The following is a 21,484-nucleotide window of genomic DNA, read 5'->3' as shown; positions in this document are numbered from 1 at the left end:
GCTTTTTCTTTGTGGTTAAAAATAATAATCAGCGGCATAAACTATTAAAGTGTACCTGTCACCTACACTCAGTGGAGGGAGTCGTTTTGTGTGCTGGATCAATATGTATGTGAATGTAACATATCAATTCACTAGAACGCTTTGTTTTCATGCCTAAGTCATGTCCATAGTTGTCTACTCTTTCGGAATGTCCAAGAGATTCCCAAATTTCTGGGAGTGCTCCCGGACTCCAGGGACATGATTCACATGTCATCATGGCCCCGCCCTCTGTTGTTATAGGCCAAAAATGGTCATGACAGTTTAGGGGGTGGGGCCAAATGAGGCGATTTGTGAAGCCCGCCCCCACACACTCACCTGTCCCCCGGACCTCCCGGAAGACAAATTGCCAAAGTTGACAAGTATGGTCATGGCGCTAGTTCCTAGGTGATTGGTAGGATTAGTATTGGTGCAGCCCACAAAATGACTGCCTTCACTGTGTGTATAGCTTAAAGATTAAAGGCTAGATTTACTAAACTGCGGGTTTAAAAAAGTGGAGATGTTGCCTATAGCTAGCGACCAATCAGATTATAGCTGTCAAGTTGTAGAAGGTACTAAATAAATGACAACTAGAATCTGATTGGCTGCTATAGGCAACATCTCCACTTTTTCAAACCCGCAGTTTAGTACATATACCCCTAAGTCAGTTTTTGTGGCCTTTTTTTGGTTAAATGTGAGAAACAGATGCAAACAATCCATTTTGAAAATATAACTTAATCCTATGTATAATCATTTGCTAGATACACTCTCTAATTTACAAATATAAACCCTGTCGAATATATAATTGTTTGCTTAATACTCTCCTGAATAGAGTAAATCTAGCACTTGCCTTTACTGAAGCTTCTCCATCTTTGGGATCCAGAATATGTAGCATCTTGTTTACAGCTGCCCCTCATCAGCACGTCACAATCTCAGCTTTCGCTTGAAGCAAGAGGAGCATATAGCGTTTTGTACTGCTCAATTCAAACCACAGTTGTTATCGCTACAGAGGTTTGAGCCAGCTGTAGATAGAATGGTGCATATATCCAGCACCATAAAGATGGAGAAGCTTCAGGAAAGTAACAAGTGTTAGATACACTTTATGAGACAGAGTATCTGGCAATCAATTATACATAGAAGAGAGTTTGTTATAAAAATATACCATTTGAGATAACTTTGCACATTTAGGGACTCATTCACAGTTGTACGTACGTCCCCTCATTTTGCGTACCAAATATGTGCACCAAATATACGTATGGATACATCAGTTTATAGTTTTTGGATTTTTTGAGTATCGTTAACACGCGTCTTTCGACACCTGGGGAGAGAACATTAATGTCATGTTCAGGTAATTGTAATAATTAGACATGGGTGCAAATATGCCTTTTAGGAAGTTTTTTCACTTGCGGGTGTTGAAGGGCTCATGCAACTATACCTGATGATGGTCATAATTATCAGTAGCACTGTCTAGCCGCTTCTGATTGGATGATTGTATATTAACCTCTTCAGGTAATAGTACTTAAATCATTAGCGGCTATATTCTTTAAAGTCACTGCTGACTATTAATTGACAGTTTGGACTGCTGCAGAAAAGAAGCATTCCATTTGATTGTAAAGGGGGTGCTTTAATTTAATTACATTTAATTTAATTTGTAGTTGTATTTTCTATTTGTGTTACATTTTATATAGAAACCGCAACGTTCACATTTATTAATAACACTGTCAAGACGGTATTCTCTCTTATGTCATTATATTATTATAGGCCAGGGGGCTAGAGGGGGGGGTTTCCACACCACGCCACCAGTGGGCGTGACCAGCATGCATGGGGGCGTGGCTATAATTTTAGACAGTGCTTGGCTGCTCTCAAACTCTTCCTATCCCCATAATATACATGGGCAATGCTGCATGCACTACTGTTAGGTGCACGCAGCTCTCCCTTTTCAAGCAGAGCTGTGTGAAGCGGGAGCAGGGTCCAGCCACCTCAATTATACAGTGCCCCAGGCTTGGAGGGGGTTTCCAGGCACTAGGAACCCCCCCCCCCCCCGGTTTGCCTATGTATGGAGTACAAATAGGGTAGTGTGACTTTAGCATTTACATATGACACTGTAAAGCCACATCTCTATGCTATCTCTACACGATCGTATTCATGTACGTAAATACACTTTTCTTACAGCTGACCTTTCCTGCATAAGTCTCTAATGCCCCTAAAATGTCATCCAAGGTGGACTTGTTAAAAAAAATAACTAACCGCAATGCATGGTCTTCACAAAGAGGCCTGTTCTGGATCTATTTTCAGATGATATGACATATAAAATATTGCATAATGTGACCAGTACATCACTATCTGCTATATCACAAATTATGCCCAGTTAGCAGCTGACAGACTATTCCTTCTGCTGCCAATCTGATCTTGGTCTAATGCCAGTTACTGTTGTGAAATGTGTGTATAGTAATATAGTAATAGTAATATTTTGATATATTTCTGTAATTGTATTACAGTGCTACCTGTTCTTTTTAAATATGGTTCCACTGGGCTACTTTATTATTATTATTATTATTATTATTATTATTATTATTATTATTATTATTGACATTGATATGTAAGGTGCCAGTGTTCCATAGTACAGGACATTGGGAATACAGCGTGAATAAAACGGGATAGAACGGGATCATAAAAGGTAGACAAAATAAGTACAGGTTTGAATACAAAGTGTTCGGCTGTCCCTGCTCGTGAGAGAACTTACAATCTAGTGGGAAAAGAGAAGAGCTGAGACAAGAGGAGAACATGGGATTAAGAATGGAGGTTTGGACAGAAGCGAGTGTGTCCCAGTGTGAGTACTGTAGGCGGGAGTAGGGTAGGCTATAATAAAGAAGTCCACTTAAAGATATCTAGGTTGGAGTAGAGTTGGGGTAACGTCTGGTTAAGCATGGTAGGGAATTTCATAGATGGAAAATGGCACAGGAGAAGTCTTGAAGGTAAGAGTGAGAGGTGGTTATCAGAAAGAAGGCACAGGTCAGAAGAAGATCATAGAGGGTGGGAGAACATTTTTCAAGATGAGGTTTGAGATGCATAAAGGGCTGGTGCTGTTGAGGGCTTTGTAGATAAGAGTCAGTGAATTTATTGTTTTCTGACTGCTATGGATAGCAAATGTAGAATGCGGATGTGAAGCAGCAAGAGAAGAAGTTCAGTCTTGGCACAGCATATAGGACCAATTGAAATGAGGACAGATGAGTGAGCAGAATGCCAGGAAGAATTAGCAGTAGTCAAGGAGTTGAGAGAATGGAGAAGAGTGTTGCATCTTGGGTAAGGAGTTGAGAGAATGGAGAAGAGTGTTGCATCTTGGGTAAGGAGTTGTGAGAATGGAGAAGAGTGTTGTATCTTGGGTAGGGAGTTGAGAGAATGGATGAGAGTGTTGCATCTTGGGTAAGGAGTTGCCTAATGGGAGCGCCGAGCCTGACCCTGGACGAGCACTCTCAGAATGGATAATAGTGTTGCATCTTGGGTAAGGAGTTGAGAGAAAGGATAAGAGTGTTGCATCTTGGGTAGGGAGTTGAGAGAATGGATAAGAGTGTTGCATCTTGGGTAAGGAGTTGAGAGAATGGATGAGAGTGTTGCATCTTGGGTAAGGAGTTGAGAGAATGGAGAAGAGTGTTGCATCTTGCGTAAGGAGTTGAGAGAATGGATAAGAGTGTTGCATCTTGGGTAAGGAGTTGAGAGAATGGATAAGAGTGTTGCATCTTGGGTAAGGAGTTGAGAGAATGGATAAGAGTGTTGCATCTTGGGTAAGGAGTTGAGAGAATGGAGAAGAGTGTTGCATCTTGGGTAAGGAGTTGAGAGAATGGAGAAGAGTGTTGCATCTTGGGTAAGGAGTTGAGAGAATGGATAAGAGTGTTGCATCTTGGGTAAGGAGTTGAGAGAATGGATAAGAGTGTTGCATCTTGCGTAAGGAGTTGAGAGAATGGATAAGAGTGTTGTATCTTGGGTAAGGAGTTGAGAGAATGGATAAGAGTGTTGCATCTTGGGTAGGGAGTTGAGAGAATGGATAAGAGTGTTGCATCTTGGGTAAGAAGTTGAGAGAATGGATAAGAGTGTTGCATCTTGGGTAGGGAGTTGAGAGAATGGATAAGAGTGTTGCATCTTGGGTAAGAGAAGGACATACTCTAGCAATATTTTGGAGTTGGAGGTGACAGGACTGCGAGAGAGATGATATGAGGAGTAAAGCAGTGGGTGAAGTCAAGGATGACAACAAGGTAGTGGGTTTGGAAGACAATTATAGTGCTATTAATGGTATGGGAGATTTGAAGGGCGGTGGTAACTCTGGGATAAGGGAAAATAAGACACTTTGTTTTTGACTCAATGAGTTTTAGGCTGGGTACACACTACTGTGTTTACAGTTGATTATCAGGCCAATCAGATGATAATCAACCGTTTGGCCCAATATTACATTTGGGCATATGCTGGACTTTAATATAGTGTCATGGGCTTCTCATACAGTAATAAAATTGCAGCGTTAAGTGGATCGGTATGGGTGCATTGTGCACCCATACTGCAGAGATCACTTGGATTTGCAGAGTGACAAACTTTTCAGGAAATGATTATGACAGAAGAAGAGCACAGATCTGAATGTAAACTGTATAAAGTCGTGTATAATGTGTGCACATGAATCGGCTGCTGATCAGGACTTATTTCTTCATGTCATTGGTAAAATCTCTAAAATTATCACATTGTTAGAAATTTCCTGCACTGTATACACAGCCTTAGATAGTGTTGGGACTCATATGTAGAAATAACAAGGAGACAGTTTTTCACACGTGCTAATACACAAGGGGAGAAATCAGGGGAGGAGTGGGAGATTTAGGTGTCGTCTGCATAGCGTTTGCTCTGGATACCAAATAAGCAAGTTAGTTCACCAAGAGAAGAGGGATACAATGAGGAGCAGAGGACCTAACACATAGCTATGTGAGACCCCAGCAGACAGGGGGGAATGTGCCAGTGGTAGCACTGGGGGATCCAGGGGGGGGGCAATTCCCCCCTCCCTAGCAGCAACGTGGTAGGTACCCTGGACAGAGCCGGTGCTAGGGTCCATGGCGCCCTAGGCACATTTTCAAAATCGGCTGCTGTGAAAGGTATGGTCAGCGGTCGCCGCACAGTTTTAAAGAAATTTTTAATCTGTGGCGCCCTCCAGGCGCCCTTCAGAGCCCGGCGCCCTAGGCAACTGCCTAACCTTGCCTAATAGGAGCGCCGGGCCTGACCCTGGACGAGCATCGGTACTTTATACAAGAACCTACAAGTACTCTGACTAAAATCTAAGGAGTAATTGAACTATGATAGTTTAATGTTTTATTTATATTTATTTTAATTGATTTATTACAAACCAAATTTCCATATAATTTAAAAGTAGGCACTAAAAACCAGGGTGACACAATATAAATAACAGGTATGTTGGAACATTTAACATATGTGAAACATTTTCCAACAATGTAGAAAAATATTCAATGGATACAAAATAATGTTTCAAATGTAAAACCTTATCTTTATTTTATAATAAAGATGATATTTCAGTAAGTTCCTCCTGTAGTCTTCTTCAATAGGTTTAGTGTACAGCAGGTAGAGTGGAGCTCACACAAAGAAATGCTTATCACAGGCTCACAGCCATATCTCTGCTATCTCACAGAGTGGTGATGTGGTGAGGGGTCACATGGACATGAATTATCATATATCACACATCTGTTAAAGAAAACATACCAAGTGGTAGGCAAGGTTGGCAATGCAAGGGTAAGGAGGCCGAATGCCACTCAGTTGGGCTCTCGACATTGGTACAATTACTGGATCTCAATAGTTTTCATTTACCCTTCCACTCTTAATAACAAGTAACAACAGAGTTTTTTTGTTACATTCTGAATACAATTCCGCACAAGAACACTCCAAAGATTGTTGCTAGATTCTGCGTACAATTTGCTGTTTTAGATATCCATATACACAATGCATACAATAATATACACAGACGTGGTCAGTTAAGCTGCTTGGTCCCTAGTTCCAGTTAATTGAAATCTAGGAGTCTTTACATCCTCCCACCTTTGATTCTGTTTCTCTAAATCCCCTATTATCCCAGCTCTTATTAACATATTCACTCATATCAGAGCAACCAATGCAATTACAGTTTCATGTTATCTTACGAAACACCTGCTAGATATTATATGAACATATGTGGAATACTATATCTTAGTGATATAACTCTGTTAACTGTTCAATCATAGGCTATATTAAGAAGTGGAGAAACATATTGGACACATATACAGAGAAAGTGTGGATTTAATATAGGCAATTACAGGGACACCTAAAGAGAATTTCTCAGCGTTCCAAAGAAAGCTGTAACTCAAAGTAAATACATAGGTCAGTTGCTCAACATCTTTCTCTTAGATGAAATGGAGAAAAAATAGTTTCCATGGGAACCAGGGCTTGTCTGTCCCAGAATCTCTGCAACATCTAATATCTCCTTTGTGCGGATCTTTCCATGTCTCCTCTAATACTAGTCATTGCACCTTTTACACACAATGCATCTGAGTGTGATACACCACATACACCATGGAAAGTGGTGTAAACACATAAATACATGTTCAGTATTCAGACAGGATTTAATCATTGTCAAGTAAAAATTGTTGCAATTGAAAAAAAAAACACCTTTGTACATATTTAGAATTTTTAAAGGTCTTTATTAAAATGGTGATTATAGAAATATATTATTTTAAAACTTCAACAGGTGTTCCCAGATTCCCAGGTCAGTTTCACCTTTATTTTTATTGAATTTTCATATTTATAATTATAGATGCGAATTCAAACGTGAAAATACAATAGGGAAGCAACAGAATGGATATCATACACAGCATAAAAGATACAAGTGCTACAAAAAAGAAGTGATGTGAGACATGCTAGTGGTATGACATACAAAGGCTATATAACAATACTAATAAGGAAAAAGGGGGAGAAGGAGTGAGCTTGGAGTGTAGGAGGAGACATTAATGGATAATTGCCTGGTGGTCAAAAGTTCTCATTTAAAAGGGAATTTCATATACAATAGAGAATGACGAAAGAAGTCTATGTGGTTCCAAGACTGCTGAGTAGTAGAGCGATACATTTTATTTAATTTTGAGGGAACAATATATGAATGGAATAGTCTTTTGTAGGAATTGTTACAATAGTGCAAATTGAGCACGTACTGACTGCCTCCCAAAGGTCATTCCACTCCTCCACGTAAAAACTGGAGTTCTTGTGGGCTGAAAATAGGTCCAGGTTTCAAATATTTGGAGTCATTAAAGCTAGAGATGGAGAACCTTTCAAAATAAAGTGTGTCCTATATTTTATATGGATGAGATGTTATTGGATTAGTGGGACATTTAGATCTCAGGATCCATAGTTTGTGGTTAAGATCTCCAATCTCTGATCACTCAATATCATCCTAGTGAACAAGGTGACTCAGTTGTGCTATTTCATAGTATTTAAGAAAGTCAAAGCTGCTAATCCACCCCATAAGTATGCCAGGTTGAAATAAAGCATTTGTTATGGATGGTCCTGGATGACCTTGACCATTGGAGATACATTTGATTTAAAAACGGTATGAAAATGCAGTGTTCTTCCCAGAAAATTTTGCCAGCCGGGTGGGTGCAGTATAATACTTTGCAATAATATTGAAAAATGTTGGAGGTTATTGCCCACTCCTGCCAGGCCTGGTCTAACACACACTGCTGGTTGTAGTGCTCACATAGTGCCTGTTAAAACAGGAAAAACAATTGTTTATTCTATTATAATAGGACTCTGGAAATAAGTGCCGGGGAAAACACTGAAAATGGTCAGTGAACGCTATGCCCATGACATTCATTATTTTCTTATTTTTCTGATATATATATATATATATATATATATATATATATATATATATATACACATATATATATATATATATATATATATATATACACCAGTATGAATTTGATATACTGCACTATCAGGTGCCTATTTTCTATTGTTCACAGATGGTATTACACCAAACAAACATCGGCTGCTTAAAGGACGGCCGCCACCTCTCTGAAAAGGAGTAACTTTGCACCTGGGCAAAACCATGTTGTATTGGAAGGGGAGGTAAATTTAAAATGTGGGGACAGATTTATAGTTGGGATAGGGCATGTCCTAGATCAACTTTACATTTCAGTGTAAAAATAAAGCTATCATGTATTTGTGTGCTACATGAAAAAGAAGCTAATATTTAACTTGTATACAAAATAATAAACAAATTTGAACCCCTTGTATTGTAACAGGGTTTGTCCCAGGAGCAAATGTGCTCCATTTTTTTCCTTGCTCTCCTTAAAGTCTCAGTCCCTCTAAGCGCAACTTGTGTTCAGTATTCTACGCAAGTATTTAGGCGTTGGGTACTCCCGAATTCATCAAGGCCCAGATCTCAAGATACGTGTGCCCTGGAATTTGGGTGTAGGTCTGCCTTGCTCTACTATACAAGACACTGCAACATACGCCCAATCCCTATGTGGATTATAAAGTCTCAGAAGAACGGACAGGAAAATAAACAAAATATAGAATTAATGTCACATGGTAATAATAAAGCCTTTAATGATAAAACAGTGGGGGGAAAAGTTAACACATTTTTTCCCCATGAAATACATTTATTAGAACGTTGTTAATGTAAACTCATAAAAATACATTTTACAGTTGCTCATGATTGCAAACTCATGTTACAGCAGGCACTGCCATCATTACTGATCGGGAGTCAGAGACACACTACCCCTGGCCAAACTGCTTAGTACTGAGAGGACTGGGCATTCGGTGTAAGCTGAAGTCAAAGGATTGTAGAAGGTAAAATAGTTATGAACAAAGCTAAAGTCAAGGGATTGGAGAAGGTAAATTAGCGATGAATGAAGCCAAAGTCAAGGGATTGGAGAAGGTAGAATAATGATGAACAAAGCTAAAGTCAAGCGATAGGAGAAGGTAGAATAGTGATGGATGAAGCCAAAGTAAAGGGATTGGAGAAGGTAGAATAATGATGAACAAAGCTAAAGTCAAGGGATTGGAGAAGGTAGAATAGTGATGGATGAAGCCAAAGTAAAGGTATTGGAGAAGGTAGAATAATGATGAACAAAGCTAAAGTCAAGGGATTGGAGAAGGTAGAATATTGATGGATGAAGCCAAAGTCAAGAGATTGGGGAAGGCAAATTAGTGTTGAAAGAAGCCAAAGTCAAGAGATTGTAGAAGGTAAATTAGTAGGGGATGAACCAGAGCACGATGGATTGTGGAATATAGAAAAATAAAGACCAACTAAACAAGTCTCCTTTAAAACACAAGCAGAGAAATCCAAAACAAAACTTTGCACCTGCAAAGGTATTTTGGATCTTTATAGGCTACAAACAGGCGAGATAAATTGTTTTCACCTTTTCACTGAGGCACTGATTGCAGACTAAGGGAAGCAGTGCAGGTGATTAGACTAGTTGGGTTGCTCTTCTTAGCAGTTCTGATTACAGGAATTGAGAGAACATGTTTGTAGGTACTACGTGTTGCGGTGATCTATCGTCCCCCTGGAGCACACCAACAATTTATTGAGGATTTCTCTGCATGGCTCCCTCACTTCTTATCTTCAGACATCCCCACCATCATCATGGGTGACTTCAACATCCCCATTGATAACCCACCTTCCAAAGCTGCTTCCAAACTACTCTCTCTAACATCCTCACTTGACCTCTCCCAGTGGATTGAATCATCTACTCATAAGGATGGCCACTGCCTTGATCTTGTTTTCTCTAGACTATGCTCAGTTTCTAATTTTATTAACACACCCTTCCCCCTCTCGGATCATCACCTTATCAGCTACACTCTTACCCCCACTGCTCTAACCTCTCTACTGTCTGACTCAACCAAGCCTCCTCATACTCGTAGAAATCTTAATTCTATTAATCTTCAACAATTTTCCACCTCTCTCCAACACCTTCTCTCCCCTATCTCTACATTCTCATCCCCTGAGATGGCAGTACCTCATTTTCACCTAACCTTAGCAACGGCCCTTGATCAAGTGGCTCCAGCGACACTTCATACTACACGTCGACTTCGATGTCAACCGTGGCACACCAAAGCAACACGAAATCTTCAAAAACTGTCCCGTAAAGCAGAACGTCACTGGCGTAAATCTCGAAGCTCTAATGACTTCTTCACATATACTTCTGTCTACCACTCCTATCGAAATGCTCTGGACACTGCAAAACAAACATACTTTCAATCTCTTATCTATGCTCAGGCTTCTAACCCCAAACGCCTTTTCAATACATTTAATCATCTTCTCAATCCTCCCACCCCGAACCCTCCATCTACTATCAGTGCTCAGGATCTTGCTTCCTACTTCAAGGACAAGATTGACAAGATCAGACTAGAAATGGTATCCTCTTCCTCAACAAGCCATTAGCTCATTTCCTTCCCACTACCCTCTGACACCCTTTCTTCATTTGACCCCACAAATGAAGAGGAAATTTCTACGCTCTTCTTATCTTCCTACTCTACCTCCTGTCCTCTTGATCCTATTCCCTCGCAAATTGGTAGATCCCTGTCTTCTGTGCTCATTTCACCTCTAACTCAAATCTGTAATCTCTCACTCTCTACTGGCATCTTTCCATCACTATACAAGCATGCAGTGATTACTCCTATTCTAAAAAAACAAAACTCCGACCCAAACTCTCTCTCAAATTACCGTCCCATCTCTCAGCTCCCTTGCCCCTCCAAGCTTCTAGAGAGACTTGCCTACACTCGCCTCACACGCTTTCTTTCCGCAAACAACCTGTTGGATCCTCTTCAGTCTGGCTTTCGTTCTCAACACTCCACAGAGACTGCGCTGACCAAGGTTGTTAATGATCTGATCACTGCTAAGACTGAACGCCATTACTCTCTCCTAATTCTCCTTGATCTCTCGGCTGCATTTGACACCGTTGACCACTCTCTTCTCATACAAACGCTGCAATCCCTAGGTCTTCAAGACACAGTTCTATCCTGGTTCTCATCTTACCTCTCTAATCGCTCTTTCACTGTTAATTTCTCTGGAGCCACCTCTGCTCCGCTTCCCCTATCAGTTGGAGTACCACAAGGCTCGGTGCTAGGTCCTCTGCTGTTCTCTATCTATACCGCTTCTCTTGGAAATCGAATAAGTTCCTTTGGCTTTCAGTATCATCTCTATGCGGATGATACCCAAATCTATCTATCCTCTCCTGATATCTCGACATCTGTGTTGTCCCGTGTAACTGACTGTCTTTCTGCCATTTCATCTTGGATGGCCTCTCGTCAACTCAAACTTAATCTTTCTAAAACAGAGTTAATAATATTCCCACCCGCCAACAAGAGCATACCTGACATTTCTATCTCTGTTGATAACATGACCATAAATCCCACCCCACAAGCTCGCTGCCTAGGTGTAATCCTTGATTCACGCCTATCCTTTGTTCCCCACATTGACTCTATATCTAAATCATGTTACATACATCTAAAGAACATTTCCAGAATCCGCACATATCTCACACAAGACACTGCTAAAACCTTAATTCATGCACTAATCATCTCCCGCATTGACTATTGCAATTCCCTCCTTACTGGTCTTCCCAAAAACAGACTCAAACCCCTAAAATCTATTTTGCATGCTTCGGCAAGACTGATTTTCCTTGCAAATAGCTATTCCTCTGTTAAATCACTCTGTATGTCTCTACACTGGCTGCCTGTCTTCTACCGAATCCAATATAAAATACTTTTACTAACCTACAAGGCCATCAACAAAGCTGCACCAACATACATCTCCTCTCTTGTCTCAAAATATCTCCCAACTCGGCAACTCCGTTCTGCAAAAGATCTGCGTCTCTCATCCACCCTCATTACATCCTCCCATTCCCGGTTACAGGACTTTTTTCGGGCTGCACCCACTCTATGGAACTCTCTCCCTCGCACAATAAGACTCTCCTCTGTTCTACAAACTTTCAAGCGTTCTCTAAAAACCTACCTATTCAGACAAGCTTATAATATTCCTCAACCACCATCTTAACCTCACTACCTTTAGCCTGTTACACAATTTCACACAAGACAACTACCCCCGGAATAACATTGTTGTGTGACAGGATCATTTAGCTTATGAGTCACCCTACCTTTGCAGTCTGGCTGGGCCAAGATGCAAAATGTATACTTAACCTCATGTGTCAATCTCCCATTGTCCCATAGATTGTAAGCTTGCGAGCAGGGCCTTCTCACCTCTTTGTCTGTTTTACCCAGTTTGTTTATTAGTTTATTACGTTTGTCCCCAATTGTAAAGCGCTACGGAATATGTTGGCGCTATATAAATAAATGATGATGATGATGATGATGATGATAGGTACCTTTGTGAGTAGTTTTCTGACATCTGTCATCAGGAGATAGTGTTTTGAATCCTCACAGAGAGTCAAGGAGAGATGGGGGTGGGCTCAGGTCCATGAGAGGGTACATCTGTCAATACAGATAAACTCAGGGCCACAGGACATCAATAAGATACTAGTGGTAGTTGGGCCCCAGATCCTTGTAAAATGATTTTGAAAAAACAGTTGAGAATAACATACGTTAGTAGTGTCATATATTCCACATGAAACGTGCACCATATTGTGTTGACTACAGCTTGATTGCTGGGAGCAGTATTTCTAGTCCGGTACGGTGATTTCCAGCAATAATATGACATATCAACTTATTCTGGTGTTAAGTGACCAATGTGATAGAGAGCGGAAGCAAATATTTTTTGAGAGAAAGGTACATCCACCTGACAAATTGTGAAAATTAAGTGCTTAATGTTGTTCTAGAATGTTTAACGTTTGTTTGAAGAATGTTTGAAGTTTAGGGCAGGTCTGCCATATATATGGGAAGGTTCTCGGAGATGGACAACTCCTCCAACATTCATCCAAGACATCAGGGAAAATATTATGCAAGCGAACTGAGACATGTTCCTAACAATATAATAACTTATATGAAATATTCTTGATCTTAACACAAATGTTGGAGGAAGGTCACTCAGAGAAAGCTGCCAAATCCTGTGCGTTTAGGACCTCTTCAATGTCAGCTAATGTCTTCTCGTTTTTTTATAATAATACTATGTATATATATATATATATATATATATATACTTCCTCTTTAAAAAAAATCTTAAAATCATTACACAAAAACAAAAAAGGTCCAATCAGTCAATGACAGTAGAGGAAAATACGACCATATATCAAACACGGACAAACCAGTTTTGATAAATGAACCCTGCCAGGTCATTATAGAAACTTAGGGCTAGATTTACTAAGCAGCGGATTTGAAAAAGTGGGGATGTTGCCTATAGCAACCAATCAGATTCTAGCTGTCATTTTGTAGAAGGTACTATATAAATGAAAGCTAGAATCTGATTGGTTGCTATAGGCAACATCCCCACTTTTTCAAACCCGCAGCTTAGTAAATCTAGCCCTTAGACTGTGGTTTTGCACAAGATGTATTTTTCATACATTTTGACAAGCTTTTGGGATTGGACAATAAGAGATCAAAGGTAAGTAAGTGTCTCTACTAGAGAAATATAAAGACACAACTTAAAACCATATCTACCTTCTGTGATGTTTTCTTCTGCAGTAATGAAATATTTGCATAACAGCTTTTACCAAATAATCCATCAATTTTAACTCCCAAGATTTACTTAAATAGCTGTCATTTTTAAAAGCACTTTCAGGAAAATAGTCTGATTCTTCTGCAACTTCCAAGTCCTAATGTATGATTTCATTTATAATTACTGAGTATTCAAGATCAACTATTCTACGGATATGTGTCTAGAGAATGAGTCTGCTATGAATGTCCTTTTAGGAATTGTTCTGCCTTGTTGTCCATTAGTGTCTAATGGATAGAGGCTTTTATGTGAGCAAAGGCGTGTGTTCACTAATGCTCGCAAAATAATTGGGCGCCAGCACTCAGTAGGGTGACCATAAGTGACCGCACCCACTCAGAATGTAAACATTAGAAAAAGGCTGATTGGACATCTTCAAGGGAATCATAAGGATTTAAGAATGATATGAAGAAATCTAGATACATACTGACATTTGCATTATATGATCCATCCCACAATTATTATCTGCTTTTAGTAAACTTTCTTGTTATCTTTTTATGAATATTTGTATTTACTTGTATGATTTCTTTTTTGTTCTTGGGTAGGGAAATAAAAATGGTTTATACACAAAATGGTCTCTGAGCACCGCTGCGCTAGAAGGTAGTTATGCTTCATTCTTGGGCAAGGATGAAGGTGCTACGCAGCATTGCTCTCCTGGTCCAGAAAAATCTCCAGGTTAGGTACAAGCCTATGTATCCCATGAAGAACAACCACAGGAGTTCAGTCAGAAGAGACACTAACAACCCCTTAGGTGACTTTAAAAAAAAATAAAGGAATCCCGACATAAGTGTCTTTCATTTTGTTGAACCTACCACAATAGCCTAACACATTGTGTATGTATATACCGCCCTATATCAAATTAAAAAATGGGGTGTGACCGGATGGGCTTACTTCGCCATCCGGTCTGAGGTGTATTTCTCTATTTGCCCGCTGGCTCGCTTACTCCTGCTGCTCAATTACTCTCGGTCACACTGAAGACCGATACTCTCGAAAGCCTGTTGATTGCTTGTGTGGATCGGCTACTGGAGTAGCAAACACAAATGTAGATCATGTGACAAGGGATATAGAACAATACGGAGTTTCTCTACCTCCAGACGCGTTTCATCACAGTAAGTGATTTCTTCAGAGGACCGATCAAGATATCCAAATCCAATACTGAGCGCATTTTAACCTTCGTCCGCCTTCTTCCACTGATTAATTAATTAGCAGCTATGAAAGATGTGTTACTTTATTCATAACAATACACATAAAATCTCTAAAGACATTAAGTTATTCTGCAATTAAAACTTTTTTGCACCTTTCCACAAACTTCTGGGTAAATGCAATAAATTCTTTCACATTCAAAAATACTACTTTTAGAACATCCTTGTTTTTATTATATTTTTATAACATCAATGTTTTCAGTAGATAATCTCATGTTATATTATCTTCCACAGTTTTTCTTTTATTCTTATTGGTATAAAAATATACTTAAATCCTGATTGGGACTAATACGTATACTGTTGGTACGTCTTCTAACAGACAGCATAAAAAGTAATAATAAATCAAATTATCACTCTTGAAACTTATAATAAATGAAAATAATAATAAATATAAATAAAAATAAAAGATAAAATAAATCTAAAGTAGTACTACTTTATATTTAGATTTATTTTTATTTTTATTTAAAAATTAATCAGAAGAAAAAATCACTTGAAGAAAGTGAATTAATCACTTACTGTGATGAAACGCGTCAGTAGGTAGAGAAACTCCGTATTGTTCTATATCCCTTGTCACATGATCTACATTTGTGTTTGCTACTCCAGTAGCTGATCCACACAAGCAATCAACAGGCTATCGAGAGTATTGGTCTTCAGTGTGACCGAGAGTAATCGAGTAGCAGGAGTAAGCGAGCCAGCGGACAAATAGAGAAATACACCTCAGAAAGGAGACACGTTACGGGTAATACAAGTGCCGGATTTCAACGACACGGTACCCGTACTTATATGATATGAAAAAGACTTTTCCATTACATACCAGAGATTCACTGTGATTACCTACTTATATGGGGAGACGTATGTGGGGTTAGACGTGTGTGATTTCTACACTAAGTGGGATTTTCTCACAAAGTGGACGAAAATGCACAGTTAGACAACACAGTTGGACAAACATTGGACTACATTTGACTTGATTAAACTCCCAGCAATAAGCAGCATCTGCCACAGCCTATTTCTGCACTACTTGTCTATTTATATGGAAGACTGCTAAGAGGTAATTCTTAAAATACCCTTGCTTTTTGCTTTTACCCCCTTTTTTCACAATGTTTCACAAATTGCTTTTCGTAGTCTCATTTCATGGCATGATCTTTAGGACTGTGTCATCTTTCACCCCTCCACCAACACACAAATTTGTTCATATTGCACCTGCATTACTCCACTCACCTCTATTTAACACCCATGAACTGTTGTCCTATTTATTATCTCTAACAAGTACAGCCTCCACCTGTCGCCAGAAAATAAAAGGCCACACATCTTACAATCCCCTTGCCTATCTTTCGCTCACTCTGCTTCTATTAGCTGGTGATATATCACCTAATCCAGGTCCCCCACACTCCTCACACACACATACATCAGAACACTACCGTTCTATAGCAAACCTCAAACACATCACCTGTCTACCCTCTCTTCCAAAGTCCTTTAAATGTGCCCTTTGGAATGCACGATCTGTTTGTAACAAACTTACCTCCGTTCATGATCTCTTCCTCTCAAAAAACCTCAACCTTCTGGCAATAACAGAAACATGGCTCATGCAATCAGACACTGCCTCACCTGCAGCACTTTCACATGGTGGCCTCCATCTCACCCACACCTCCAGACCTGAAGGCAGACAAGGAGGTGGGGTTGGACTACTTCTCTCCCCACAGTGCACATACACAGTTCTACCAAATGTCCCATCACTCACGTTCACATCTTTTGAAGTACATGCTATTCGCATTTTTAATCCATTCTCCCTACGTGTTGCGGTGATCTATCGTCCCCCTGGAGCACACCAACAATTTATTGAGGATTTCTCTGCATGGCTCCCTCACTTCTTATCTTCAGACATCCCCACCATCATCATGGGTGACTTCAACATCCCCATTGATAACCCACCTTCCAAAGCTGCTTCCAAACTACTCTCTCTAACATCCTCACTTGACCTCTCCCAGTGGATTGAATCATCTACTCATAAGGATGGCCACTGCCTTGATCTTGTTTTCTCTAGACTATGCTCAGTTTCTAACTTTATTAATACACCCTTCCCCCTCTCGGATCATCACCTTATCAGCTACACTCTCACCCCCACTGCTCTAACCTCTCTACTGTCTAACTCAACCAAGCCTCCTCATACTCGTAGAAATCTGAATTCTATTAATCTTCAACAATTTTCCACCTCTCTCCAACACCTTCTCTCCCCTATCTCTACATTCTCATCCCCTGAGATGGCAGTACCTCATTTTCACCTAACCTTAGCAACGGCCCTTGATCAAGTGGCTCCAGCGACACTTCATACTACACGTCGACTTCGATGTCAACCGTGGCACACCAAAGCAACACGAAATCTTCAAAAACTGTCCCGTAAAGCAGAACGTCACTGGCGTAAATCTCGAAGCTCTAATGACTTCTTCACATATACTTCTGTCTACCACTCCTATCGAAATGCTCTGGACACTGCAAAACAAACATACTTTCAATCTCTTATCTATGCTCAGGCTTCTAACCCCAAACGCCTTTTCAATACATTTAATCATCTTCTCAATCCTCCCACCCCGAACCCTCCATCTACTATCAGTGCTCAGGATCTTGCTACCTACTTCAAGGACAAGATTGATAAGATCAGACTAGAAATGGTATCCTCTTCCTCAACAAGCCATCAGCTCATTTCCTTCCCACTACCCTCTGACACCCTCTCTTCATTTGACCCCACAAATGAAGAGGAAATTTCTACGCTCTTCTTATCTTCCTACTCTACCTCCTGTCCTCTTGATCCTATTCCCTCGCAAATTGGTAGATCCCTGTCTTCTGTGCTCATTTCACCTCTAACTCAAATCTGTAATCTCTCACTCTCTACTGGCATCTTTCCATCACTATACAAGCATGCAGTGATTACTCCTATTCTAAAAAAACAAAACTCCGACCCAAACTCTCTCTCAAATTACCGTCCCATCTCTCAGCTCCCTTGCCCCTCCAAGCTTCTAGAGAGACTTGCCTACACTCGCCTCACACGCTTTCTTTCCGCAAACAACCTGTTGGATCCTCTTCAGTCAGGCTTTCGTTCTCAACACTCCACAGAGACTGCGCTGACCAAGGTTGTTAATGATCTGATCACTGCTAAGACTGAACGCCATTACTCTCTCCTAATTCTCCTTGATCTCTCGGCTGCATTTGACACAGTTGACCACTCTCTTCTCATACAAACGCTGCAATCCCTAGGTCTTCAAGACACAGTTCTATCCTGGTTCTCATCTTACCTCTCTAATCGCTCTTTCACTGTTAATTTCTCTGGAGCCACATCTGCTCCGCTTCCCCTATCAGTTGGAGTACCACAAGGCTCGGTGCTAGGTCCTCTGCTGTTCTCTATCTATACCGCTTCTCTTGGAAATCTAATAAGTTCCTTTGGCTTTCAGTATCATCTCTATGCGGATGATACCCAAATCTATCTATCCTCTCCTGATATCTCGACATCTGTGTTGTCCCGTGTAACTGACTGTCTTTCTGCCATTTCATCTTGGATGTCCTCTCGTCAACTCAAACTTAATCTTTCTAAAACAGAGTTAATAATATTCCCACCCGCCAACAAGAGCATACCTGACATTTCTATCTCTGTTGATAACATGACCATAAATCCCACCCCACAAGCTCGCTGCCTAGGTGTAATCCTTGATTCACGCCTATCCTTTGTTCCCCACATTGACTCTATATCTAAATCATGTTACATACACCTAAAGAACATTTCCAGAATCCGCACATATCTCACACAAGACACTGCTAAAACCTTAATTCATGCACTAATCATCTCCCGCATTGACTATTGCAATTCCCTCCTTACTGGTCTTCCCAAAAACAGACTCAAACCCCTAAAATCTATTTTGCATGCTTCGGCAAGACTGATTTTCCTTGCAAATAGCTATTCCTCTGTTGAATCACTCTGTATGTCTCTACACTGGCTGCCTGTCTTCTACCGAATCCAATATAAAATACTTTTACTAACCTACAAGGCCATCAACAAAGCTGCACCAACATACATCTCCTCTCTTGTCTCAAAATATCTCCCAACTCGGCAACTCCGTTCTGCAAAAGATCTGCGTCTCTCATCCACCCTCATTACATCCTCCCATTCCCGGTTACAGGACTTTTTTCGGGCTGCACCCACTCTATGGAACTCTCTCCCTCGCACAATAAGACTCTCCTCTGTTCTACAAACTTTCAAGCGTTCTCTGAAAACCTACCTATTCAGACAAGCGTATAATATTCCTCAACCACCATCTTAACCTCACTACCTTTAGCCTGTTACACAATTTCACACAAGACAACTACCCCCGGACCAACATTATTGTGTGACAGGATCATTTAGCTTATGAGTCACCCTACCTTTGCAGTCTGGCTGGGCCAAGATGCAAAATGTATACTTAACCTCATGTGTCAATCTCCCATTGTCCCATAGATTGTAAGCTTGCGAGCAGGGCCTTCTCACCTCTTTGTCTGTTTTACCCAGTTTGTTTATTAGTTTATTACATTTGTCCCCAATTGTAAAGCGCTACGGAATATGTTGGCGCTATATAAATAACTGATGATGATGATGATGATGATGTATTTGAGATTAATTTGCTAAAAGACTGGATGCTGATATGTGTTGATGACCTACCTGTGCTCCCTGCGCTGAATTCTTTACTTAGCCACGTTGTTATTTGCTATTAATCATTGATTTTTGTCAGAGAAAGCCGTTTGTGAAGATTGTTAGTGGATCGGTTTTTACTTCTATCGATTCAGAGTTTTAATGGAGATTTAAACCTTTCAGATATATCCTCGATCATATGTGCACAGAGTGCCGTGAACTCATTATCAGGAGAGGATTTATTAAGGAGACCTGAGAACTATTAAGGAGACTCTCATATATAATTTATCCCATCAACATTATTGGATATTCAATCAATTATTTTAATTTATATATTCTTTTCTAGGTCAGTGCATTGATCAGGTATTATTATGAATGTTATTGTTTATGTTTGTTTTTATCATTTTAGCTTTTTTATTTAATTAAACTGGTTTATTTTTGCACAATTGCACAGAGAGTGATGGTGTAGTTTTCAGCGCTGTGATTGTTTCTTCATTATATCTCTGTATAGCTTTGGCCACCACTCTGAAGCTGGCGTACATTATCATTAATGAAAAGTTTCAGTGCTGTCAGCTCTGCTCCGACGAGCAGAGCTGGACAGCGCATGTGTGGAGGGATCACATGATCCCTCCCTGATATTCACACTCTCTCTCTGCAAACTATAATTGCCGATAAAGAACAGAGATGTTTGTGCGCATGCCCGAGGGTTTCACTCGGCGCATGCGCACTGGAGTAAGAATAGGACCCCCGTTGACCACATACTGCTTCGGGAACGAAGCAGCAGTGGTAAGTATGATTTCTACTTCACAGGAAGAGCAGTTTTTTGGAACTGCTGTTCCTGTGTTGCTTTGTTAATAAATATGAGAAATAGTTCAATCCTTATCAATGTGATAAGGATTGAAAACTATTTTTCATATTTTGCGAGTGATGATAAATGTGCCCCTATAATTTTTTGTTAAGTTTCTGATTACTTCAATTTGGTTTATTCAGCGCCAGCGATTTTTGTTTTTGTTTTCGGGTTTTACGTAATTATGTACTGTCCTGTAACATCAAGTTTATCACTAGCCAATTGACCTTTTGATTGTGTGAGTAGATAATTTAGTTTTTTTCTATATATTGAGCTAAACATTGTGGCTTATATCAGCACAGTATTTTAGAAATACAACCAATGGCAAATAGCTGTCACTCTAACCATCTCTTGAAGTCAATTCCACGGGATGAGATTTTACACCTTAAACTAATATGTTCTACTTTGTAGCATCTTCCCAGAGAAGTTAGAGCACTCACACCGTGCAGAGGGCATATTATTGCGCTATTGATACCTAGCTAATATATTTGGTTTATCCAATGAGACATCTTTGATCATGGGTAGAGGCAGATATAGAAGTCAGGATAATCTTTGGAACGTGATGAAATCATTAGTTTTGTCATCGTTCATACTGTCCAACCTATAGCTATTTAAACTAATTTTAAAACATATTGATTGTCTATTCTTAAAGTCACAGAAGTCAGCAATCTAAACATATCATGATGGTAAACGCTGACTTGATACTTGAGATTAGATTTCAGGCAATTTCTTTAGAAGTCAGAGGTAGTGATTTAGTGAGAAGATTGGATTGCAGAGAAGTGTATTGGATTTTTAAGCTTAAATCATTTACACTGGATATTCGTCACTAATGTAAAATGAATCTTAAAATTAAAACTAGTTTGACTCACTTAGAAAAATGACAATTTAATAAACACATACATGTTCTAGTTATTCTGCAAATATAGTCAGCTGACTGAAGTATCAATTTAGATTAAGGGTGTGCACCGGCCACTTTTAGTGTTTTGGGTTTTGGGTTCTGATTAGCTTGAGGTTTTGGGTTCTGATTTGTTTTGCCAAAACATCCGACGAAAGGTTTTGGTTCTGATTTATTTTTAAAAAAGCATAAAAAG

General features: G+C 39.8%; 1 protein-coding gene across 2 annotated transcripts in view; it reads left to right on the top strand.

Moving 5' to 3' along the window:
- The window catches only part of RAB3C (RAB3C, member RAS oncogene family), a 156,127-nt gene that overhangs the window by 110,239 nt on the left and 24,404 nt on the right, over positions 1–21,484 (top strand). The gene's annotated exons all lie outside the window — the stretch shown is intronic.

Source organism: Mixophyes fleayi, chromosome 1 (genome assembly GCF_038048845.1).
Source record: "Mixophyes fleayi isolate aMixFle1 chromosome 1, aMixFle1.hap1, whole genome shotgun sequence".
Classification (NCBI taxonomy): domain Eukaryota; kingdom Metazoa; phylum Chordata; class Amphibia; order Anura; family Limnodynastidae; genus Mixophyes; species Mixophyes fleayi.
This window is presented reverse-complemented; position numbering and strand designations above follow the sequence as displayed.